Source organism: Heptranchias perlo, unplaced genomic scaffold (genome assembly GCF_035084215.1).
Source record: "Heptranchias perlo isolate sHepPer1 unplaced genomic scaffold, sHepPer1.hap1 HAP1_SCAFFOLD_303, whole genome shotgun sequence".
NCBI classification, from domain to species: Eukaryota; Metazoa; Chordata; class Chondrichthyes; order Hexanchiformes; family Hexanchidae; genus Heptranchias; species Heptranchias perlo.
Window position 1 is genome coordinate 137,944 of NW_027139315.1, and position 26,688 is coordinate 164,631.

General features: G+C 46.7%; 1 protein-coding gene across 2 annotated transcripts in view; it reads left to right on the plus strand.

The window, feature by feature from the left end:
• The first annotated feature begins 18,233 nt into the window (after positions 1–18,233).
• The window catches only part of LOC137311128 (apolipoprotein L3-like), a 37,402-nt gene continuing 28,947 nt past the window's right edge, over positions 18,234–26,688 (plus strand). For both annotated transcript variants that reach the window (XM_067978497.1, XM_067978498.1), the window contains exon 1: positions 18,234–18,348. The gene's annotated coding sequence lies outside the window, so the exon portion shown is untranslated. The remainder of the gene's footprint in view (positions 18,349–26,688) is intronic.

Below are 26,688 nucleotides of genomic sequence, written 5' to 3' on the forward strand. Positions count from 1 at the left end.
TCCTAGTGCAAGAAAATCAAAAGGTTAGTATGCAGGTGCAGCAGGTGATCAAGAAGGCCAACGGAATGTTGGCTTTTATTGCTAGGGGGATAGAATATAAAAACAGGGAGGTATTGCTGCAGTTATATAAGGTATAGGTGAGACCGCACCTGGAATACTGCATACAGTTTTGGTCTCCATACTTAAGAAAAGACATACTTGCTCTCGAGGCAGTACAAAGAAGGTTCACTCGGTTAATCCCGGGGATGAGGGGGCGGACATATGAGGAGAGGTTGAGTAGATTGGGACTCTACTCATTGGAGTTCAGAAGATTGAGAGGCGATCTTATTGAAACATATAAGATTGTGAAGGGGCTTGATCGGGTGGATGCGGTAAGGATGTTCCCAAGGATGGGTGAAACTAGAACGAGGGGGCATAATCTTAGAATAAGGGGCTGCTCTTTCAAAACTGAGATGAGGAGAAACTTCTTCACTCAGAGGGTGGTAGGTCTGTGGAATTTGCTGCCCCAGGAAGCTACATCATTAAATAAATTTAAAACAGAAATGGACAGTTTCCTAGAAGTAAAGGGAATTAGGGGTTATGGGGAGCGGGCAGGAAATTGGACATGATTTTAGATTTGAGGTTAGGACCAGATCAGCCATGATCTTATTGAATGGCGGAGCAGGCTCGAGGGGCCGATTGGCCTACTCCTGCTCCTATTTCTTATGTTCTTAAGATTGGGTTGCGTGGTAGTGTTCAAATGGGGACAGGGGCGGTGAGTAAGTGCAGGCAAGGTGAGGATGATAGTTGAGTGGATGTGAGGAGTGATGCGAGAGGGTTGTGGTGGCAGTGCAGAAAGAGTTGTGTGGTGGTGGAGGTGATGTGGAGGACGGAGTGTGGGAGAGTGCGTAAGTATACTCACTTTGGCTGACCTGGTTAGGTCATTAAATCTCTTCCTGCACTGGACCCAGGTTCGGCCGACATTGCTGCTGCTGCTGACCTCCTCGGCCACCTTGAGCCAGGCCTTCTTGGTGACAGAGACAGGCCACTTCCTCCCATCTGATGGGAAAAACATTTCCCTCCTCCTCCTCACCCCATTGAGCAGCACCTGGAGTGAGGAGTCAGAAAACCTTGGAGCAGCCTTGCCTCTGGCCTGCTCCATTCTATAATTTTGGTTCTTTGCTGCAGGAGGAGCACCGGAGGACTGCCCCTTTAAATAGGGCTCCTCCTGCTGACAGCCTGTGATGCGGTTGCGCAGTGCGCCCGCTGCGCAGGTCTGCAACGGGAAACCTGGAAGCACGCGTAAGTACCCTCAATTAGGCTGCGATCGCGTGCGGAGAACCCCGATTTCACTGGACGCGTTACCCACGTGCCCAGTCGACCCCCCGCTGCCAACCCGCCTCCCTCCTAATATCGGGCCCTAAGAGTCTAAATGGGGTAGAGGAGCAAAGGGATCTTGGGGTACAGATACACAAATCACCAGAAGTAGTGACTCAGGTTAATAAAGCCATAAAAAAGGCAAACCAAGCACTTGGGTTCATTTCTAGATGGGTAGAAATGAAAAGCAGAGAAGTTATGTTAAACTTGTATAGAACCTTGGTTAGACCACACTTGGAACACTGTGAACAGATATGGTCTCTGTATTATAAAAAGGACATAGAAGCATTGGAGAAGGTGCAAAAAAGATTCACAAGGATGATTCCAGAACTGAGAGGATATACTTATCAGGAAAAACTAAACAGGCTGGTTCTTTTCTCTACAAATGCGAAGGCTGAGGGGTGACCTGTTAGAGGTCTTTGAGATAATGAAAGGATAGGGTAGACGAGAGAAAATGTTTCCACTTGTGGGGGAGTCCAAATCCAGAGGTCATCAATATAAGATAGTCACTAATAAATCCAATAGGGAATTCGGGAGAATCCTCTTTATCCAAAGGGTGGTAAGAAGGTGAACCACGCTACCACAAGGAGTAGTTGAGGCAAATTGCATCGATGCATTTAAGGGGAAGCTGGATAAGCACATGAGGGAGAAAGGAATAGAAGGATATGCTGATAAGGGTAGATGAAGTAGGGAAGGAGGAGGCTCATGTGGAGCACAATTGCTGTCACAGACCAGTTGGGCCGAATGGCCTGTTTTTGTGGTAGACTCAGTGTAACTCAATGTATTAGTTTTGTATCGTATTTTTTTGAATACTTCCCACTGTTTGTATGTTTACCCATTAACAGTCCAGCCAAGTTTACTGTGGTCAATTCACTTCTCATATCTTCAATGTTTGCCTTACATAAATGTAAAATCTTGGTTTGAGACTTGCCCTTCTCTCTCTCAAACCTAATATCAAATTAATAGGAACATAGGAATTGCTAGATGAGAAAAGGCCAAGGTCCATCTAGTTCGCCTTCTACCATCCTGGTAGTCGCATGGTACAATGATAATGGAGTTATTGACTAATCATGGCAATCAATCTCAATCAATTAGTCTACAATAGACCCAGAAATGACACGAGAAAAACCCAAGTGTGGGGAGCTTTGGGAAATTCAATCATATCAATGACATAGGTATGAAAAGTGTTGAGGTCCTACAGACAGAGTTTTAGGAGCTAGGGAGGAAGTTAAAGAGCAAGACCTCAAAGGTGGCAATCTCTGGATTACTCCCAGTGCCACGTGCTGGTGATTATAGAAACAGTAAGATAAAGCAGGTTAATACGTGGCTGGAGAAATAGGAACATAAGAACATAAGAAATAGGAGCAGGAGTAGGCCATAGGCCCCTCAAGCCTGCTCCACCATTCAATAAGATCATGGCTGATCTTCTACCTTAACTCCACTTTCCCACCCTTTCCCATATCCCGTGATTCCCTTGGTGTCCAAATATCCGTTGATCTCAGTCTTGAATATACTCAACGACTGAGCATTCACAGCCCTCTGGTGTAGGGAATTCCAAAGATTCACAACCTTCTGAGTGAAGAAATTTTTCCTCATCTCGGTCGTAAATGGCCAACCCCTTATCTTAAATGGTGCAGGAGGGAGGGCTTCAAATTCCTGGAGCATTGGGACCAGTTCTGGAGCAGGAGGGACCTGTACAAGGTGGACAGGTTGCACCTCAAAAGGGCTGGGGCCAATGTCCTCGTGGGGAGGTTAACTAGTGCTGTGGGGGAGGGTTTAAACTACTTTAGTAGGGGGAGGGGAACCAGGATGAAACATCAGAGAGGAGAAACAAGGTGCACAGAGACACAAACAGCATTAGAATAAAGAGTAGTTCAGAAAGAGGAGTGATCAGACAGGGGTGACTAAGGTAGGATTGGCGTGCATGTGCATCAGTGCAAGGAGCACGGAAAATAAGGGTGATGAGCTGCAGGCACAAGTTGCCACATGGGGTTATGATATAGTGGCAATAATGGAGACCTGGCTCAAACAAGGGGAGAAATGGGCACAAAATATTCCTGGCTACAATATAATCAGGAAAAATAGGGATGGAAAAAAATGAGGGGGGTGGCAATATTGATCAAATATAATGTTACAGCTCTGGAAAGGGATGATGTGCTTGAGGGTTAAAAGACAGAATCTATTTGGGTAGAGCTAAGGAACAGAAGAGGAGCTGTTATGCTGCTGGGTGTATACTATAGGCCACCAAATAGTGGGCTGGGGATAGAGGAGTAAATTTCACAAATTCTGCTGCTGCTGATGGCCCACAGCGCCTCATGGATGCCCAGTTTTGAGCTGCTGGATCTGTTCTGAATTTATCCCATTTAGCACGGTGGTAGTGCCACACAACATGCTGGATGGTGTCCTCAGTGTGAAGACGGGACTTCATCTCCAAAAGGATTGTGGGTACTGTAGCACAGTGGTCATGTCACTGGACTAGTAATTCGGAATCATGAGTTCAAATCCCCCTATGGTAGCTAGAGAATTTAAATTCAATTAAATTAAACCTGGAATTTAAAAAAAATTAGTATCAGTAATGGTGACCATGAAACTACCGGATTGTCGTAAAAACCCATCTGGTTCACTAATGCCCTTCAGGGGAGGAAACCTGCCGTCCTTACCCGGTCTGGCCTATATGTGATTCCAGACCCACAGCAATGTGGTTGATTCTTAAGCCACTCAGTTGTAAAACCTCGCTAAAAAAAAGTCATAATAAGAATAAAACCGGACGGACCACCTGGCATCGGACCACTAGGCACCGGACACGACAAAGACAAACCAAGCCCAGTCGACCCTGCAAAGTCCTTCTCACTAACATCTGGGGACTTGTGTCAACATTGGGAGAGCTGTCCCACAGACCAGTCAAGCAACAGCCTGACATAGCCATACTCACAGAATCACACCTTTCAGCCAACTTCCCAGACTCTTCCATCACCATCCCTGGGTATGTCCTGTCCCACCGGCAGGACAGACCCACCAGAGGTGGCGGTACAGTGATATACAGTCAGGAGGGAGTGGCCCTGGGAATCCTCAACATTGACTCCGAATCTCATGGCATCAGGCCAAACATGGGCAAGGAAACCTCCTGCTGATTACCAACTACCGTCCTCCCTCAGCTGATGACATCAGTCCTCCTCCATGTTGAGCACCACTTGGAGGAAGCACTGAGGGTAGCAAGGGCACAGAATGTACTCTGGGAGGGGGACTTCAATGTCCATCACCAAGAGTGGCTCGGTAGCACCACTACTGACCGAGCTGGCCGAAACCTGAAGGACATAGCTGCCAGGCTGGGCCTGCCTCAGGTGGTGAGCGAACCAACACGAGGGAAAAACTTACTTGACCTCATTCTCACCAATCTACCTGTCACAGATGCATCTGTTCATGACAGTATTGGTAGGAGTGATCACCGCACAGTCCTTGTGGAGACCATCCAACGTGTTGTGTGGCACTATCACCGTGCTAAATGGGATAGATTCAGAACAGATCGAGCAGCTCAAAACTGGGCATCCATGAGGTGCTGTGGGCCAACAGCAGCAGCAGAATTGTATTCCAGCACAATCTGTAACCTCATGGCCCGGCATATTCCTCACTGTACCATTACCAACAAGCCAGGGGATCAACCCTGGTTCAATGAGTGTAGAAGAGCATGCCAGGAGCAGCACCTGGCATACCTAAAAATGAGGTGTGAAGCTACAACACAGGACTACAAGCATGCTAAACAGCGGAAGCAACATGCTATAGACAGAGCGAAGCGATTCCACAACCAACGGATCAGATCAAAGCTCTGCCATCCTGCCACATCCAGTCATGAATGGTGGTGGACAATTAAACAACTAACGGGAGGAGGAGGCTCTGTGAACATCCCCATCCTCAATGATGGCAGAGTTCAGCAGATGAGTGCAAAAGACAAGGCTGAATCGTTTTCAGCCAGAAGTGCCGAGTGGATGATCCATCTCGGCCTCCTCCCGATATCCTCACCATCACAGAAGCCAGTCTTCAGCCAATTCGACTCATTCCACATGATATCAAGAAACAGCTGAGTGCACTGGATACAGCAAAGGCTATGGGCCCCGACAACATCCCAGCTGTAGAGCTGAAGACTTGTGCTCCAGAACCAGCTGCGCCTCTAGCCAAGCTGTTCCAGTACAGCTACAACACTGGCATCTACCCGACAATGTGAAAAATTGCCCAGGTATGTCCTGTCCATAAAAAGCAGGACAAATCCAATCCGGCCAATTACTGCCCCATCAGTCTACTCTCAATCATCAGCAAAGTGACGGAAGGTCTATGGAGAAGGATAGGTCTGGCCCAAAAGTTAAAATTCTAAATTGGGGAAAGGCCAATTTTGATGGTATTAGACAGGAACTTTCAGAAGTTGATTGGGAGAGTCTGTTGGCAGGCAAAGGGACGTCTGGTAAGTGGGAGGCTTTCAAAAGTGTGTTAACCAGGGTTCAGTGTAAGCACATTCCTTATAAAGTGAAGGGCAAGGCTGGTAGAAGTAGGGAACCTTGGATGACTCGGGAGATTGAGGCACTAGTCAAAAATAAGAAGGAGGCATATGACAAGCATAGGCAGCTGGGATCAAGTGGATCCCTTGAAGAGTATAGAGATTGCCGGAGTAGAGTTAAGAGAGAAATCAGGAGGGCAAAAAGGGGATATGAGATTGCTTTGGCAGATCAGGCAAAGGTGAATCCAAAGAGCTTCTACAAATACATAAAGGGCAAAAGGGAGAGAGTAGGGCCTCTTAAGGATCAACAAGGTCATCTATGTGCGGAACCACAAGAGATGGGTGAGATCCTGAATGAATATTTCACATCGGTATTTACGGTTGAGAAAGGCATGGATGTTAGGGAACTTGGGGAAATAAATAGTGATGTCTTGAGGAGTGTACATATTACAGAGAGGGAGGTGCTGGAAGTCTTAACGCGCATCAAGGTAGATAAATCTCCGGGACCTGATGAAATGTATCCCAGGACGTTATGGGAGGTTAGGGAGGAAATTGCGGGTCCCCTAGCAGAGATATTTGAATCATCCACCGCTACAGGTGAGGTGCCTGAAGATTGGAGGGTAGCAAATGTTGTGCCTTTGTTTAAGAAGGGCGGCAGGGAAAAGCCTGGGAACTACAGACCAGTGAGCCTGGCATCTGTAGTGGGTAAGTTGTTAGAGGGTATTCTGAGGGACAGAATCTACAGGCATTTGGAGAGGCAGGGACTAATTAGGAACAGTCAGCATGGTTTTGTGAGAGGAAAATCATGTCTCACGAATTTGATTGAGTTTTTTGAAGGGGTAACCAAGAAGATAGATGAGGGCTGTGCAGTAGACGTGGTCTACATGGACTTCAGCAAAGCATTTGACAAGGTACCGCATGGTAGGTTGTTACATAAGGTTAAATCTCATGGGATCCAAGGTGAGGTAGCCAATTGGATACAAAATTGGCTTGACGACAGAAGACAGAGGGTGGTTGTCGAGGGTTGTTTTTCAAACTGGATGCCTGTTTCCAGCGGTGTGCCTCAGGGATCGGTGCTGGGTCCGCTGTTATTTGTTATTTATATTAATGATTTGGATGAGAATTTAGGAGGCATGGTTAGTAAGTTTGCGGATGACACCAAGATTGGTGGCATTGTGGACAGTGAGGAGGGTTATCTGGGATTGCAGCGGGATCTTGATAAATTGGGCCAGTGGGCCGATGAATGGCAGATGGAGTTTAATTTAGATAAATGTGAGGTGATGCATTTTGGTAGATCGAATCGGGCCAGGACCTACTCCGTTAATGGTAGGGCGTTGGGGAGAGTTATAGAACAAAGAGATCTAGGAGTACAGATTCATAGCTCCTTGAAAGTGGAGTCACAGGTGGATAGGGTGGTGAAGAAGGCATTCAGCATGCTTGGTTTCATTGGTCAGAACATTGAATGCAGGAGTTGGGATGTCTTGTTGAAGTTGTACAGGGCATTGGTGAGGCCACACTTGGAGTACTGTGTACAGTTCTGGTCACCCTATTATAGAAAGGATATTATTAAACTAGAAAGAGTGCAGAAAAGATTTACTAGGATGCTACCGGGACTTGATGGTTTGACTTACAGGGAGAGGTTAGACAGACTGGGACTTTATTCCCTGGAGAGTAGGAGGTTAAGGGGTGATCTTATAGAAGTCTATAAAATAATGAGGGGCATAGATAAGGTCGATAGTCAAAATCTTTTCCCAAAGGTAGGGGAGTCTATAACGAGGGGGCACAGATTTAAGGTGAGAGGGGAGAGATACAAAAGGATCCAGAGGGGCAATTTTTTCACTCAAAGGGTGGTGAGTGTCTGGAACGAGCTGCCAGAGGCAGTAGTAGAGGCGGGTACAATTTTGTCTTTTAAAAAGCATTTGGACAGTTACATGGGGAAGATGGGTATCGAGGGATATGGGCCAAGTGCAGGCAATTGGGACTAGCTTAGTGGTATAAACTGGGCGACATGGACATGTTGGGCCGAAGGGCCTGTTTCCATGTTGTAACTTCTATGATTCTATGATTCTATGAAGGTGTCGTCGACAGTGCTATCAGGCGGCACTGACAATAACCTGCTCACCAATGCTCAGTTTGGGTTCTGCCAGGACCACTCGGCTCCAGACCTCATTACAGCCTTGGTCCAAACATGGACAAAAGAGCTGAATTCCAGAGGTGAGGTGAGAGTGACTGCCTTTGACATCAAGACAGCATTTGACCGAGTGTGGCACAAATGATCCCTAGAAAAATTGAAGTCAATGGGAATCAGGGGGAAAACTCTCCAGTGGCTGGAGTCATACCTAGCACAAAGTAAGATGAGGTTGTTGGAGGCCAATCATCTCAGCCCCAGGGCATTGCTGCAGGAGTTCCTCAGGGCGGTGTCCTAGGCCCAAACATCTTCAGCTGCTTCATCAATGACCTACCCTCCATCATTAGGTCAGAAATGTTTGCTGATGATTACACAGTGTTCAGTTCCATTCGCAACCCCTCAGATAAAGAAGGAGTCCGTGTCTGCATGCAGCAAGACCTGGACAAAATACAAGCTTGGGCTGATAAGTGGCAAGTAACATTCGCGCCAGACAAGTGCCAGGCAATGACCATCTCCAACAAGAGAGTCTAACCACCTCCTCTTGACATTCAGTGGCATTACCATCACCGAATCCCCCACCATCAACATCCTGGGAGTTACCATTGACCAGAAACTTAACTGGACCAGCCATATAAATACTGTGGCTACAAGAGCAGGTCAGAGGCTGGGTATTCTGCGGCGAGTGACTCACCTCCTGACTCCCCAAAGCCTTTCCACCATCTACAAGGCACAAGTCAGGAGTGTGATGGAATACTCTCCACGTGCCTGGATGAGTGCAGCTCCAACAACACTCAAGAAGATCGACACCATCCAGGACAAAGCAGCCCGCTTGATTGGCACCCCATCCACCACCCTAAACATTTACTCCCTTCACCACCGGTACACCGTAGCTACCATCCACAGAATGCACTGCAGCAACTCGCCAAGGCTTCTTTGACAGCACCTCCCAAACCTGCGACCTCTACCACCTAGAAGGACAAGGGCAGCAGGAACATGGGAACAACACCACCTGCACGTTCCCCTCCAAGTCACACACCATCCCGACTTGGAAATATATCGCCGTTCCTTCATCGTCGCTGGGTCAAAATCCTGGAACTCCCTCCCTAACAGCACTGTGGGAGAACCTTCACCACACGGACTGCAGCGGTTCAAGAAGGCGGCTCACCACCACCTTCTCAAGGGCAATTAGGGATGGGCAATAAATGCCGGCCTCGCCAGCGACACCCACATCCCATGAACGAATAAAAAAAAATTCAGAAAGATAGAAGAACAATGGAGTAGTGATAATGGGGGACTACAATTATCCTGATATAAACTGGGAAAATAACAGTGTAAAGGGCAAAGAAAGGGTGGAATTTCTGAAATATGTTCAAGAGAACTTTCTTAATCAGTATGTATCCAGCCCAACAAGGAAGGAAACACTAATCACAATATCATTAGGTTTAGAGAACTTATGAAAAAGGACAAGTGTAAAAATACTCAACTGGAGGAGGTCTAATTTCAGAGAGTTGAAAAGGGATATGGCCCTGGTGCACTGGAATCAAAGATTGGCAGGTAAAATAGTAAATGGGCAATTGGAGGGCTTCAAAGAGGAGATAGTTCGGATATAGACTAGACACATTCCTACAAGCGGGAAAGGTAGGGCATCCAAAGCTAGAGCTCCCTGAGAGATTAAAATAAAACAGAAAAAGGGGGCTTATGATAAATGTCAGGTTCAAAATGCAGTCGGGCCTATTAGAGACCAAAAGGGTAACCTGTCGGTTGAGGTGGAAGACATGGGTGTGATTCTTAATGAATACTTTGCGTCTGTCCTCACAAAAGAGGGGGACGATGCAGTCATTGTAGTTAAGGAAGAGGAGTGTGAAATATTGGATGGGATAAACATAGTGAGGGAGGAAGTATTAAAGGGTTTAGCATCTTTGAAAGTAGATAAATCGCCAGGACCGGATGAAATGTATCTCAGGTTGTTAAGAGAAGCAAGGGAAGAAATAACAGAGGCTCTGACCAGCATTTTCCAACCCTCACTGGATACAGGTGTGGTGCCGAAGGATTGGAGGACTGCTAACATTGTACCGTTGTTTAAAAAGATAGAAAGGGATAGACCGAGTAATTCCAGGCCAGTCAGCCTAACCTCGGTGGTGGGCAAATTATTGGAAACAATTCTGAGGGACAGTATTAATCGTCATTTAGAAAGGCACGGACTAATCAAGGACAGTCAGCATGGATTTGTTACGAGAAGGTCATGTCTGATTAACTTGATTGAATTTTTTGAGGAGGTAACAAGGAGGGTCGATGAGGGTAGCGCGTTTGATGTAGTCAATATGGATTTTAGCAAGGCTTTTGACGAGGTCCCATGTGGCAGACTGGTCAGAAAAGTACAAGCCCATGGGATCCAAGAGAAAGTGACAAGTTGGATCCAAAATTGGCTCATTTGACTGGAAGGCTATTTCCAGTGGGGTTCCGCAGGGCTCAGTACTGGGTCCCTTGCTTTTTGTGGTATATATTAATGATTTAGACTTAAATGTAGGGGGCATGATTAAGAAGTTTACATGATACAAAAATTGGCAATGTGGTTGATAGTGAGGAGGAAAGCTGTAGACCGCAGGGAGATATCAACAGGCTGGTCAGGTGAGCAGAAAAGTGGCAAATGGAATTCAATCTGGAGAAGTGTGAGGTAATACATTTGGGGAGGGCAAACAAGGCAAGGGAATACACAATAAATGGGAGGATACTGAGAGGTGTTGAAGAAAAGAAAATTGTAAACAATTTTACAACACCAAGTTATAGTCCAGCAATTTTATTTTAAATTCACAAGCTTTCGGAGATTTTCTCCTTCCTCAGGCAAATGTTTCAAGAGCTCTTGAAACATTTGCCTGAGGAAGGAGAAAATCTCCGAAAGCTTGTGAATTTAAAATAAAATTGCTGGACTATAACTTGGTGTTGTAAAATTGTTTACAATTGTCAACCCCAGTCCATCACCGGCATCTCCACATGAAGAAAAGAAAGACCTTGGAGTGCATGTCAGGTAGCAGGACAGGTAGATAAGGTGGTTAAGAAGGCATACGGGATACTTTCCTTTATTAGCCAAAGCATAGAATATAAGAGCAGGAAGGTTATGCTAGAACTGTATAAAACACTAGTTAGGCCACAACTAGAGTACTGCGCACAGTTCTGGTCACCACATTACAGGAAAGATGTGACTGTACTAGAGAGGTACAGAGGAGATTTACGAGGGTGTCGCTGGCAAGGCCAGTATTTATTGCACATTCCAAATTGTACACAGTACATTTCCTGAATAACATGTTAAATGCGAGGAAGACTTTATACATCAACCAGCCAATTGAGGTGTTAAAGCAAATAGCCGCTGCTTCCATCAAGGATGGAGAGGCAGTCTGGTTTGGTTGCGACGTAGGGAAACAATTTTGCAGCAAGCTGCGGATCAATGATCCCGAAATACTTAACAAAGAACTGCTATTTGAAGTTTCTCTGAGCAACTTAGGCAAGGCAGAAAGGCTGATGTATGGCGAATCACTGATGACGCATGCAATGGTTCTGACTGGCTTCTCTGAAAAGGATGAATATGAAGGTGACTTTGAAAAGTGGAGAGTGGAAAATTCATGGTGTTATCGGATGATTGCCCTTGAGAAGGTGGTGGTGAGCCGCCTTCTTGAACCGCTGCAGTCCGTGTGGTGACGGTTCTCCCACAGTGCTGTTAGGAAGGGAGTTCCAGGATTTTGACCCAGCGACAATGAAGGAACGGCGATATATTTCCAAGTCGGGATGGTGTGTGACTTGGAGGGGAACGTGCAGGTGGTGTTGTTCCCATTTACCTGCTGCCCTTGTCCTTCTAGGTGGTAGAGGTCGCGGGTTTGGGAGGTGCTGTTGAAGAAGCCTTGGCGAGTTGCTGCAGTGCATCCTGTGGATGGTGCACACTGCAGCCACAGTGCGCCGGTGGTGAAGGGAGTGAATGTTTAGGGTGGTGGATGGGGTGCCAATCAAGCGGGCTGCTTTATCTTGGATGGTGTCGAGCTTCTTGAGTGTTGTTGGAGCTGCACTCATCCAGGCAAGTGGAGAGTATTCCATCACACTCCTGACTTGTGCCTTGTAGATGGTGGAAAGGCTTTGGGGAGTCAGGAGGTGAGTCACTCGCCGCACAATACCCAGCCTCTGACCTGCTCTCGTAGCCACAGTATTTATATGGCTGGTCCAGTTAAGTTTCTGGTCAATGGTGACCCCCAGGATGTTGATGGTGGGGGATTTGGCGATGGTAATGCCGTTGAATGTCAAGGGGAGGTGGTTAGACTCTCTCTTGTTGGAGATGGTCATTGCCTGGCACTTATCTGGCGCGAATGTTACTTGCCACTTATGAGCCCAAGCCTGGATGTTGTCCAGGTCTTGCTGCATGCAGGCTCGGACTGCTTCATTATCTGAGGGGTTGCGAATGGAACTGAACACTGTGCAGTCATCAGCGAACATCCCCATTTCTGACCTTATGATGGAGGGAAGGTCATTGATGAAGCAGCTGAAGATGGTTGGGCCTAGGACACTGCCCTGAGGAACTCCTGCAGCAATGCCCTGGGGCTGAGATGATTGGCCTCCAACAACCACTAACATCTTCCTTTGTGCTAGGTATGACTCCAGCCACTGGAGAGTTTTCCCCCTGATTCCCATTGACTTCAATTTTACTAGGGCTCCTTGGTGCCACACTCGGTCAAATGCTGCCTTGATGTCAAGGGCAGTCACTCTCACCTCACCTCTGGAATTCAGCTCTTTTGTCCATGTTTGGACCAAGGCTGTAATGAGGTCTGGAGCCGAGTGGTACTGGCGGAACCCAAACTGAGCATCGGTGAGCAGGTTATTGGTGAGTAAGTGCCGCTTGATAGCACTGTCGACGACACCTTCCATCACTTTGCTGATGATTGAGAGTACACTGATGGGGCGGTAATTGGCCGGATTGGATTTGTCCTGCTTTTTGTGGACAGGACATACCTGGGCAATTTTCCACATTGTCGGGTGGATGCCAGTGTTGTAGCTGTACTGGAACAGCTTGGCTAGAGGCGCAGCTAGTTCTGGAGCACAAGTCTTCAGCACTACAGCTGGGATGTTGTCAGGGCCCATAGCCTTTGCTGTATCCAGTGCACTCAGCCGTTTCTTGATATCACGTGGAGTGAATCGAATTGGCCGAAGACTGGCTTCCATGATGGTGGGGATATCGGGAGGAGGCTGAGATGGATCATCCACTCGGCACTTCTGGCTGAAGATGGTTGCAAACGCTTCAGCCTTGTCTTTTGCACTCATGTGCTGGACTCCGCCATCATTGAGAATGGGGATGTTTGCAGAGCCTCCTCCTCCCGTTAGTTGTTTAATTGTCCACCACCATTCACGACTGGATGTGGCAGGACTGCAGAGCTTTGATCTGATCCGTTGGTTGTGGAATCGCTTAGCTTTGTCTATAGCATGTTGCTTCCGCTGTTTAGCATGCATGTAGTCCTGAGTTGTAGCTTTACCAGGTTGGCACCTCATTTTTAGGTACGCCTGGTGCTGCTGCTGGCATGCTCTTCTACACTCCTCATTGAACCAGGGTTGATCCCCTGGCTTGTTGGTAATGGTGGAGTGAGGAATATGCCGGGCCATGAGGTTACAGATTGTGCTGGAATACAATTCTGCTGCTGCTGATGGGCCACAGCGCCTCATGGATGCCCAGTTTTGAGCTGCTAGATCCATTCTGAATCTATCCCATTTAGCACGGTGGTAGTGCCACACAACACGTTGGATGGTGTCCTCAGTGCGAAGACGGGATTTCATCTCCACGAGGACTGTGCGGTGGTCACTCCTACCAATACTGTCATGGACAGATGCATTTGCGACAGGTAGATTGGTGAGGACGAGGTCAAGTAAGTTTTTCCCTCGTGTTGGTTCGCTCACCACCTGCCGCAGGCCCAGTCTAGCAGCTATGTCCTTCAGGACTCGGCCAGCTCGGTCAGTAGTGGTGCTACCGAGCCACTTTTGGTGATGGACATTGAAGTCCCCCACCCAGAGTACATTTTGTGCCCTTGCTACCCTCAGTGCTTCCTCCAAGTGGTGTTCAACATGGAGGAGGACTGATTCATCAGCTGAGGGAGGACGGTAGGTGGTAATCAGCAGGAGGTTTCCTTGCCCATGTTTGACTGTGCGCCGGTGGTGAAGGGAGTGAATGTTTAGGGTGGTGGATGGGGTGCCAATCAAACAGGCTGCTTTGTCCTGGATGGTGTTGAGCTTCTTGAGTGTTGTTGGAGCCACACTCATCCAGGCAAGTGGAGAGTATTCCATCACACTCCTGACTTGTGCCTTGTAGATGGTGGAAAGGCTTTGGGGAGTCAGGAGGTGAATCACTCACCGCAGAATACCCAGCCTCTGACCTGCTCTTGCAGCCACAGTATTTATGTGGCTGGTCCAGTTAAGCTTCTGGTCAATGATGACCCCCAGGATGTTGATGGTGGGGGATTCGGCGATGGTAATGCCATTGAATATCAAGGGGAGGTGGTTAGACTCTCTCTTGTTGGAGATGGTCATTGCCTGGCACTTATCTGGCGTGAATGTTACTTGCCACTTATCAGCCCAAGCCTGTATGTTGTCCAGGTCTTGCTGCACCTGGCACGGACTGCTTCATTATCTGAGGGGTTGCAAATGGAACTGAACACTGTGCAATCGTCAGCGAACATCCCCATTTCTGACCTTATGATGGAGGGAAAGTCATTGATGAAGCATCTGAAAATGGTTGGGCGTGGGACACTGCCCTGAGGACTCCTGCAGCAATGTCCTGGGGCTGAGATGATTGGCCTCCAACAACCACAACCATCTTCCTTTGTGCTAGGTATGACTCTAGCCACTTGAGAGTTTTCCTCCTGATTCCCATTGATTTCAATTTTACTCGGGTTCCTTGGTGCCACACTCGGTCAAATGCTGCCTTGATGTCAAGGGCAGTCACTCTCACCTCACCTCTGGAATTCAGCTCTTTTGTCCATGTTTGGACAAAGGCTTTAATGAGGTCTGGAGCCGAGTGGTCCTGGCGGAATCCAAACTGAGCATTGGTGAGCAGGTTATTGGTGAGTAAGTGCTGCTCGATAGCACTGTTAGCGACACCTTCCATCACTTTGCTGATGATTGAGTGTAGACTGATGGGGCAGTAATTGGCCAGATTGGATTTGTCGTGCTTTTTGTGGACAAGACGTACCTGGGCAATTTTCCACATTGTCGGGTAGATGCCAGTGTTTAGCTGTACTGGAGCAGCTTGGCTAGAGGCGCGGCTAGTTCTGGAGCACATAGCCTATGCTGTTTCCTCATATTTAGCTATGAGCAAAGATTGGACAGGCTGGCAGTGTTTTCTTTGGAACAGAGGAGGCTGAAGGGAGATTTAATTGAGTTGTATAAAATTATGAGGGGGCGTTGATAGAGTGGATAGGAGGGATCTATTTCCCTTAGCAGACAGGACAATAACCAGGGGGCATAAATTTAAAGTAACTGGTAGAAGGATTAGAGGGGAGTTGAGGAGAATTTTTTTCATCAAGGCAGCATTTGGCCGAGTGTGGCACCAAGGAGGGTGGTGGGGGTCTGGAACTCACTGGCTGAAAGGGTGGTAGAGGCAGAAACCCTCATCACATTTAAAAAGTACTTGGATACGCACCTGAAGTGCCGTAAGCTACAAGATTACGGACCAAGAGCTGGAAAGTGGGATTAGGCTGGATCGCTCTCTTTCAGCCGGCACAGACACAATGGGTAGAATGGCCTCCTTCTGGGCCCTAAATTTCTACGATTTTATGAGAACCAAGCTGAATACAGAAGGTGCAGAGGAGAACTGAAAAAGGAAATAAGAGGGGAAAAGAGAGTGTATGAGAATACATTAGCGGGTAACATAAAAGGGAACACTGAAGACCTTTATAAACATATAAATAGTAAAGGCATATTCAAAGGACGGAAGGGGCCGATTGGGGACCAAAAAGGCGATCTTCTAGTGGAGGCAGAGGGCATGGCTGAGGTACTAAATGAGTATTCTGCATCTGTCTTCACAAACAAGTGCCTGGCAATGACTATCTCCAACAAGAGAAAGTCTAACCACCTCCCATAGAACCATAGAAAAGATACAGCACAGAAGGGGGCCATTCGGCCCATCGTGTCCACGTTGGCTCGAAGAACAACCAGGTACATAGGAACATTGGAACAGGAGTAGGCCATTCAGCTCCTCGATCCGCTCCGCCATTTGATAAGATTATGGCTGATCTGTAATCGAACTCCATATAAGGCTGTTAAAAAAGCATACGGGATCCTGGGCTTTATAAATAGAGGCATAGAGTACAAAAACAAACAAGTTATGCTAAACCTTTATAAATCACTATACGGGCCTCAGTGGTCGTGTTATGTCCAATTCTGAGCACCACACTTTAGCAAGGATGTCAAGGCCTTGCAGAAGGTGCAGAGGAGATTTACTAGAATGATACAAAGGATGAGGGACTTCATTTACATGGAGAGACTAGAGAAGTTGGGGTTGTTCTCCATAGAGCAGAGAAGGTTAAGGGGAGATTTAATTGAGATGTTCAAAATCATGAAGGGTTTTGATCGAGTAAATAAGTAGAAACTGTTTCAACTGGCAGAAGGGTTGATAACTAGAGGACACAAATTTAAGGTAATTGGCAAAAGAGCCAGAGGTGAGATGAGGATAATTTTTTTGACGCAGCAAGGTTATCATGATCTGGAATGCACTGCCTTGAAGGGGAGAAAATTTCAGGGCTATGGGGAAAGAGCAGGGGAGTGGGACTAATTGGATAACAAAGAGCTGGGCATGGCCTCCTTCTGTGCTTTAAGATTCTATGATTATGGTCATTATTTGTAAGATGTTTCCTTACCGTCAAATTGTTGACTAATATTGACTAATAGTTGAGGTACTTACGAACATACGAATTAAGAGCAGGAGTCGGCCATTTGGCCCCTCGAGCCTGCTCTGCCATTTGATAAGATCATGGCTGATCTGATTGTGACCTCAACCCTACTTTCCCATCTACCTACTATAACCTTTGACTCTCTTGTTAATCAGGAATCTCTCTAACTCAGCCTTAAAAATATTCAATGACCCTGCCTCCACCGCTCTCTGGGGAAAGGAGTTCCACAGACTCACCACCCTCTGAAAGAAAACATTTCTCCTCATCTCCGTCTTGAATGGGAGACCCCTTATTTTTAAACTGTGGACCCTAGTCCTAGTCTCTCCCACAAGGGGAAACATCCTCTCAGCATCTACCCCTTCAAGTCCCCTCAGGATCTTCTATGTTTCAATGAGATCACCCCTCATTCTTCTAAACTCCAGTGTATACAGGCCCAACTTGTCCAACCTTTCCTCATAAGATAACCCCCTCATCCCAGGAATCAGTCGAGTGAACCTTATCTGAACCGCCTCCAAAGCAATTATGTCCTTTCTTAAATAAAGAGACCAAAACTGCACATAGTATTCTAGATGTGGTCTCACCAATGCCCTGTACAACTGTAGCAAAACATTTCAACTTCTATATTCCATTCCCCTTGCAATAAATGACAACATTCCATTTGCCTTCCTAATCACTAGGAAGGCAAATGGAATGTTGTCATTTATTGCAAGGGGAATGGAATATAAAAGTAGAGATGTTTTGCTACAGTTGTACAGGGCATTGGTGAGACCACATCGAGAGTACCTGCTACTAACTTTTTGTGATTCATGTACTAGGACACCCAGATCCCTCTGTATCTGAGTTCTGCAATCTCTCTCCATTTAAATAATATACTGCTTTTCTATTCCTCCTGCCAAAGTGGACAAGTTCACATTTTCCCACATTATACTCCATCTGCCAAATTTTTGCCCACTCACTTAACCTGTTTTGTTATTCATCACTAAATCCAGTATGGCCTGTTCTCTTGTCGGTTCTAAAATCATTGCCTCTGGCTTTTTACTGGAAACGTATTGCCTTTAATGCTTGAGCTATTCTGCTTCTCCCGGTCTATGTGAAAATTCAAATCTTCCATTATAACCATTGTTTTTGCTACGTGTTTCCCTGATCACTGTAATTTTACATCCCCCACTACAGCACTATTATCAGAGTTTTGCATCTTTTACTTTGTCACACCCAAGTCCAGTTCAACAACATTTCTAAAGTTTGCAGCCTTTATGTAATTACACTTCCTCTATCAAAGAATGTGAAATACGTTGAAGTCATGTGTTTATCACAAATGCTCATTGGTTACTGTGAAATTGGACGTAGAGGGAACTTGTTCTGTGATGTATACGCATCGAAGAAACTGATCATCAGTTAATACAGGCTGCTTAGAATTCCTCGTGTATCACTAGCTAGCTTGGACATCCAGCCACCCAACCAGCCAGGTAAATAGAACTTTGTGTTATTTTCACTAAACTGAACTGTTTACATTCCAGATGAGGTCTCACCAAAGCCCTGTACAATTGTAGTAAGACTTCCTTACTCTTGTACTCCAACCCCCTTGCAATAAAGGTCAACATTCCATTTGTTTTCCTAACTGCCTGCTGTACCTGCAAGCTAACTTTTTGTGTTTCTTGTAAGAGGACACGCGAGTCTCTCTGAACACCAATATTTAAAAAATGGTGAGATGCTTCCTAGATTGCTAAGTGAAGTTATCCTCCTTGGATACGGGAGTGGTGCCAGAGGACTGGAGGGTCGCAAATGTTACACTCCTGTTCAATGAAGGGGACAGGGATAAACACGGTAACTACAGGCCAATCAGCCTAATGTCGGTGGGGGGGAAACTTTTAGAGACAATAATCTGGGACAAAATTAATTGGCACTTGGAAAAACATAGGTTAATCAATGACGGCCAGCACTGATTTGATAAAGGCAAATCGTATTTGACAAACTTGATTGACTTCTTTGATGAAGTAATGGACAGGGTTGATGAGGGTAGTATGGTTGATGTCGTGTATATTGACTTTCAAAAGACATTTGATAAAGTGCCACATAACAGACTTGTTAGCAAAATTGAAGCCCACGGGATTAAAGGGACAGTGGCAGCGTGAATACCAAACTGGCTAAGAGACAGAAAGCAGAGTAGCAGAGAACGATTGTTTTCCAGACTGGAGGGAAGTATACAGTGGTGTCCCCCAGGGGTCAGTATTAGGACCACTGCTCTTTTTTCTATATATTAATGACCTGGACTTAGGTATGATGTTAGAAGACAAACACGGGACGCAACCAACAGAGTACCCTTCGTCGTCCAGTACTTCCCCGGAGCGGAGAAACTACACCATGTTCTCCGCAGCCTTCAACATGTCATCGATGACGACGAACACCTCGCTAAGGCTATCCCCACGCCTCCACTGCTCGCCTTTAAACAGCCACCCAACCTCAAACAGACCATCGTTCGCAGCAAGTTACCCAGTTTTCAGGAGAACAGCGTCCACGACACCACACAACCCTGCCACGGCAACCTCTGCAAGACATGCCAGATCATCGACACGGATACCACCATCACACGAGAGGACACCACCCACCAGGTACATGGTTCATACTCCTGTGACTCGGCCAACGTTGTTTACCTCATACGTTGCAGGAAAGGATGCCCCGGAGCATGGTACATTGGCGAGACCATGCAGACACTGCGACAACGGATGAACGGACACCGCGCAACAATCGCCAGACAGGAGGGTTCCCTCCCAGTCGGGGAACACTTTAGCAGTCAAGGACATTCAGCCACCGATCTTCGGGTAAGCGTTCTCCAAGGCGGCCTTCGAGACACACGACAACGCAAAATCGTCGAGCAGAAGTTGATAGCCAAGTTCCGCACCCATGAGGACGGCCTCAACCGGGATCTTGGGTTCATGTCACGCTACACGTAACCCCACCAGCAAAAAGGGGGAAAAAATTATATGTTTTTTAATATTCTCTCTCTCTCTCTCTCTGCCATTTTGAGTTTCTTTCTGCCTGCCTGTATAATCGACACAATGTATATCCAGTGTACTGGGACGTGCTGTTCTCCGTGACTGGCCTGTTTGAATAACAACGACACCTTTTGATTGGTGTGATGCTGTCCCAACATAGTATAAGATATGCGATTTGAGAACCTTTTCACTCATTCATCTGACGAAGGGGATAATCTCCGAAAGCTTGTGATTTTAAAATAAATTTGTTGGACTATAACCTGGTGTTGTAAGATTCCTTACACTGGACTTAGGTATACAGGGCATAATTTTAAAATTTTCAGTTGATATAAATCTCGCAAATATAGTAAACAGTGAGGAGGATTGTAACAGACTTCAGGAGGACATAGACAGACTGGTGAAATGGGCAGCCACGTGGCAGATGAAATCTAATGCAGAGAAGTGTGAAGTGATACATTTTGGAAGGAAGAATGAGAAGAGCCAATACAAACTAAATTGTACAATTTTAAAAGGGGTGCCGGAACAGAGAGACCTGGGGTTTACCACTCAAATCTTTGAAGGTGGCAGGACTAGTTGATAAGGCTGTTCAAAAAGCATGTGGGATCCTGGGTTTTGTAAATAGAAACACACAAAAGCAAGGAAGTTAGGCTAAACCTTTGAAAGAGCTATCTAATTAGTCCCATTCTCCTGCTCTTTCTCCATAGCCCTGCAAATTTTCCCCCTTCAAATATTTATCCAATTCCCTTTTGAAAGTTATTATTGAAACTGCTTGCACCACCCTTTCAGTCAGTGCATCCCAGGTCATAACAATTCGCCGCATAAAATTTTTATTCCTTATTTCGCCTTTGGTTCTTTTGCCAATTACCTTAAATCTGTGTCTTCTGGTGACTGACCCTCCTGCCACAGTTTCTCCTTATTTACTCTATCAAAACCCTTGATGATTTTGAACACCTCTATCAAATCTCCCCTTAACCTTCTCTGCTCGAAGGAGAACAATCCCAGCTTCTCCAGTCTTTCCATGTAACTGAAGTCTTTCATCCCTGGTACCATTCTAGTAAATCTCCTCTGTGCCCTCTCTAAGGCCTTGACATCCTTCCCAATGTGTGATGCCTTGAATTGGCCACAGTACTCCAGCTGGGGCCTAACCATTGTTTTATACAGGTTCTTTTTTTATTTGTTCATGGGATGTGGGCGTCACTGGCGAGGCCGGTATTTATTGCCCATCCCTAATTGCCCTTGAGAAGGTGGTGGTGAGCCGCCTTCTTGAACCGCTGCAGTCCGTGTGGTGAAGGTTCTCCCACAGTGCTCTTAGGAAGGGAGTTCCAGGATTTTGACCCAGCGACGATGAACGAACGGCGATATATTTCCAAGTCGGGATGGTGTGTGACTTGGAGGGGAACGTGCAGGTGGTGTTATTCCCATGTGCCTGCTGCTCTTGTCTTTCTAGGTGGTAGAGTTCGCGGGTTTGGGAGGTGCTGTCGAAGAAGCCTTGGCGAGTTGCTGCAGTGCATCCTGTGGATGGTACACACTGCAGCCACGGTGCACCGGTGGTGAAGGGAGTGAATGTTTTGGGTGGTGGATGTGGTGCCAATCAAGCGGGCTGCTTTGTCCTGGATGGTGTTGAGCTTCTTGAGTGTTGTTGGAGCTGCACTCATCCAAGCAAGTGGAGAGTATTCCATCACACTCCTGACTTGTGCCTTGTAGATGGTGGAAAGGCTTTGGGGAGTCAGGAGGTGAGTCACTCGCCACAGAATACCCAGCCTCTGACCTGCTCTTGTAGCCACAGTATTTATATAGAATCATAGAAGTTTACAACATGGAAACAGGCCCTTCGGCCCAACATGTCGATGTCGCCCAGTTTATACCACTAAGCTAGTCCCAATTGCCTGCACTTGGCCCATATCCCTCTATACCCATCTTACCCATGTAACTGTCCAAATGCTTTTTAGAGTCATAGAGTCATAGAGTTATGGAGTCATAGAGTTATACAGCACGGATAGAGGCCCTTCGGCCCATCGTGTCCGCGCCGGCCATCAGCCCTGTCTACTCTAATCCCATATTCCAGCATTTTAAAAGACAAAATTGTACCCGCCTCTACTACTGCCTCTGGCAGCTCGTTCCAGACACTCACCACCCTTTGAGTGAAAAAATTGCCCCTCTGGACCCTTTTGTATCTCTCCCCTCTCACCTTAAATCTATGCCCCCTCGTTATAGACTCCCCTACCTTTGGGAAAAGATTTTGACTATCTACCTTATCTATGCCCCTCATTATTTTATAGACTTCTATAAGATCACCCCTAAACCTCCTACTCTCCAGGGAAAAAAAGTCTCAGTCTATCCAATCTCTCCCTATAAGTCAAACCATCAAATCCCGGTAGCATCCTAGTAAATCTTTTCTGCACTCTTTCTAGTTTAATAATATCCTTTCTATAATAGGGTGACCAGAACTGTACACAGTATTCCAAGTGTGGCCTTACTAATGTCTTGTACAACTTCAACAAGACATCCCAACTCCTGTATTCAATGTTCTGACCAATGAAACCAAGCATGCTGAATGTCTTCTTCACCACCCTATCCACCTGTGACTCCACTTTCAAGGTGCTATGAGCCTGTACTCCCAGATCTCTTTGTTCTATAACTCTCCCCAACGCCCTACCATTAACGGAGTAGGTCCTGGCCCGATTCGATCTACCAAAATGCATCACCTCACATTTATCTAAATTAAACTCCATCTGCCATTCATCGGCCCACTGGCCCAATTTATCAAGATCCCGTTGCAATCCTCGATAACCTTCTTCACTGTCCACAATGCCACCAATCTTGGTGTCATCTGCAAACTTACTAACCATGCCTCCTAAATTCTCATCCAAATCATTAATATAAATAACAAATAACAGCGGACCCAGCACCGATCCCTGAGGCACACCGCTGGTCACAGGCCTCCAATTTGAAAAACAACCCTCTACAACCAGCCTCTGTCTTCTGTCGTCAATCCAATTTTGTATCCAATTGGCTACCTCACCTTGGATCCCGTGAGATCTAACCTTATGTAACAACCTACCATGCGGTACCTTGTCAAAGGCTTTGCTAAAGTCCATGTAGACCACGTCTACTGCACAGCCCTCATCTATCTTCTTGGTTACCCCTTCAAAAAACTCAATCAAATTCGTGAGACATGATTTTCCTCTCACAAAACCATGCTGACTGTTCCTAATCAGTCCCTGCCTCTCCAAATGCCTGTAGATCCTGTCTCTCAGAATACCCTCTAACAACTTACCCACTACAGATGTCAGGCTCACCGGTCTGTAGTTCCCAGGCTTTTCCCTGCCGCCCTTCTTAAACAAAGGCACAACATTTGCTACCCTCCAATCTTCAGGCACCTCACCTGTAGCTGTTGATGATTCAAATATCTCTGTTAGGGGACCTGCAATTTCCTCCCTAACCTCCCATAACGTCCTGGGATATATTTCATCAGGTCCCGGAGATTTATCTACCTTGATGCGCGTTAAGACTTCCAGCACCTCCCTCTCTGTAATATGTACACTCCTCAAGACATCACTATTTATTTCCCCAAGTTCCCTAACATCCATGCCTTTCTCAACCGTAAATACCGATGCAAAATATTCATTTAGGATCTCACCCATCTCCTGTGGTTCTGCACATAGATGACCTTGTTGATCCTTAAGAGGCCCTACTCTCTCCCTAGTTACTCTTTTGCCCTTTATGTATTTGTAGAAGCTCTTTGGATTCTCCTTTGCCTTATCTGCCAAAGCAATCTCATGTCCCCTTTTTGCCCTCCTGATTTCTCTCTTAACTCTACTCCGGCAATCTCTATACTCTTCAAGGGATCCACTTGATCCCAGCTGCCTATGCATGTCATATGCCTCCTTCTTCTTTTTGACTAGGGCCTCAATCTCCCGAGTCATCCAAGGTTCCCTACTTCTACCAGCCTTGCCCTTCACTTTATAAGGAATGTGCTTACCCTGAACCCTGGTTAACACACTTTTGAAAGCCTCCCACTTACCAGACGTCCCTTTGCCTGCCAACAGACTCTCCCAATCAACTTCTGAAAGTTCCTGTCTAATACCATCAAAATTGGCCTTTCCCCAATTTAGAATTTTAACTTTTGGGCCAGACCTATCATTCTCCATAGCTATCTTAAAACTAATGGAATTATGATCACTGGTCCCAAAGTGATCCCTCACTTACACTTCTGTCACCTGCCCTTCCTTATTTCCCAAGAGGAGGTCAAGTTTTGCCCCCTCTCTAGTCAGGCCATCCACATACTGAATGAGAAATTCCTCCTGAATACACTCAACAAATTTCTCTCCATCCAAGCCCCTAATGCTATGGCTGTCCCAGTCAATGTTGGGAAAGTTAAAGTCCCCTACTATTACCACCCTATTTTTCTTGCAGCTGTCTGTAATCTCCTTACATATTTGCTCCTCAATTTCCCGTTGACTATTTGGGGGTCTGTAGTACAATCCTATCAAAGTGATCTCTCCCTTCTTATTTTTCAGTTCTACCCATATAGACTCAGTGGGCGAACCCTCGGATATATCCCCTCTCACTACTGCCGTGATGTTCTCCCTGATCAAGAACGCAACTCCCCCTCCTCTCTTACCTCCTGCTCTATCTTTCCTATAGCATCTGTACCCTGGAACATTGAGCTGCCAGTCCTGCCCCTCCCTTAGCCATGTTTCAGTAATAGCTATAACATCCCAGTCCCATGTACCCATCCATGCCCTGAGTTCATCTGCCTTGCCCATCAGACTTCTTGCATTGAAATAAATGCAGTTTAATCTAGACTTCCCTTGGTCTTTGCCCTGCTTTCTCAGATCATCTGTCCGGTCATGTTTTGTACACTCTCCCTTACTGCCTTTTGTTTCTGTCACCACTTTACTTCCCACTGACTTCCTGCATCGGTTCCCATCCCCCTGCCACATTAGTTTAAACCCTCCCCAACAGCACTAGCAAACACTCCCCCTAGGACATTGGTTCCAGTCCTGCCCAGATGCAGACCATCCAATTTGTACTGGTCCCACCTCCCCCAGAACCGGTTCCAATGTCCCAGGAATTTGAATCCCTCCCTCTTGCACCATCTCTCAAGCCACGTATTCATCCTAGCTATCCTGTCATTCCTACTCTGACTAGCCCATGGCACTGGTAGCAATCCTGAGATTACTACCTTTGAGGTCCTACTTTTTAGTTTAACTCCTAACTCCCTAAATTCAGCTTGTAGGACCTCATCCCGTTTTTTACCTATATCGTTGGTACCTATATGCACCACGACAACTGGCTGTTCACCCTCCCCCTCCAGAATGTCCTGCAACCGCTCCGAGACATCCCTGACCCTTGCACCAGGGAGGCAACATACCATCCTGGAGTCTCGGTTGCGTCCGCAGAAACGCCTGTCTATTCCCCTTACAATCGAGTCCCCTATCACTATAGCTCTGCCACTCTTTTTCCTGCCTTCCTGTGCAGCAGAGCCAGCCACGGTGCCATGAACCTGGCCGCTGTCACCTTCCCCTGGTGAGCCATCTCCCCCAACAGTATCCAAAGCGGTATACCTGTTTGAGAGGGGGATGGCCACAGGGGACCCCTGCACTACCTGCCTACACCTCTTACTCTGGTCCAGTTAAGTTTCTGGTTAATGGTGACCCCTAGGATGTTGATGGTGGGGGATTTGGCGATGGTAATGCCGTTGAATGTCAAGGGGAGGTGGTTGGACTCTCTCTTGTTGGAGATGGTCATTGCCTGGCACTTGTCTGGCGCGAATGTTACTTGCCACATATCAGCCCAAGCCTGGATGTTGTCCAGGTCGTGCTTCATGTGGGCTCGGACTGCTTCATTATCTGAGGGGTTGCGAATGGAACTGAATACTGTGCAATCATCAGCGAACATCCCCATTTCTGACCTTATGATGGAGGGAAGGTCATTGATGAAGCAGCTGAAGATGGTTGGGCTTAGGACACTGCCCTGAGGAACTCCTGCAGAAATGTCCTGGGGCTGAGATGATTGGCCTCCAACAACCACTACCATCTTCGTTTGTGCTAGGTATGACTCCAGCCACTGGAGAGTTTTCCCCCTGATTCCCACTGACTTCAATTTTACTAGGGCTTCTTGGTGCCACACTCGGTCAAATGCTGCCTTGATGTCAAGGGCAGTCACTCTCACCTCACCTCTGGAATTCAGCTCTTTTGTCCATATTTGGACCAAGGCTGTAATGAAGTCTGGAGCCGAGTGGTCCTGGCGGAACCCAAACTGAGCATCGGTGAGGTTATTGGTGAGTAAGTGCCGCTTGATAGCACTGTCGACGACACCTTCCATCACTTTGCTGATGATTGAGAGTAGATTGATGGGGCGGTAATTGGCTGGATTGGATTTGTCCTGTTTTTTGTGGACAGGACATACCTGGGCAATTTTCCACATTGTCGGGTAGATGCCACTGTTGTTGCTGTACTGGAACAGTTTGGCTAGAGGCGCGGCTAGTTCTGGAGCACAAGTCTTCAACATTACAGCCGGGATGTTGTCGGGGCCCATAGCCTTTGTTGTATCCAGTGCACTCAGCTGTTTCTTGATATCACGTGGAGTGAATCGAATTGGCTGATGACTGGCTTCTGTGATGGTGTGGATATCGGGAGGAGGCCGAGATGGATCATCCACTCGGCACTTCTGGCTGAAGATGGTTGCAAACGCTTCAGCCTTGTCTTTTGCACTCCGATATATCATCAGAGCCAAAGTGACTGAGTACTTAGACAAGTTTGTCCTGATCATAGGTAGTCAGAGTGGATTTGTGAAGGGTAGGTCATG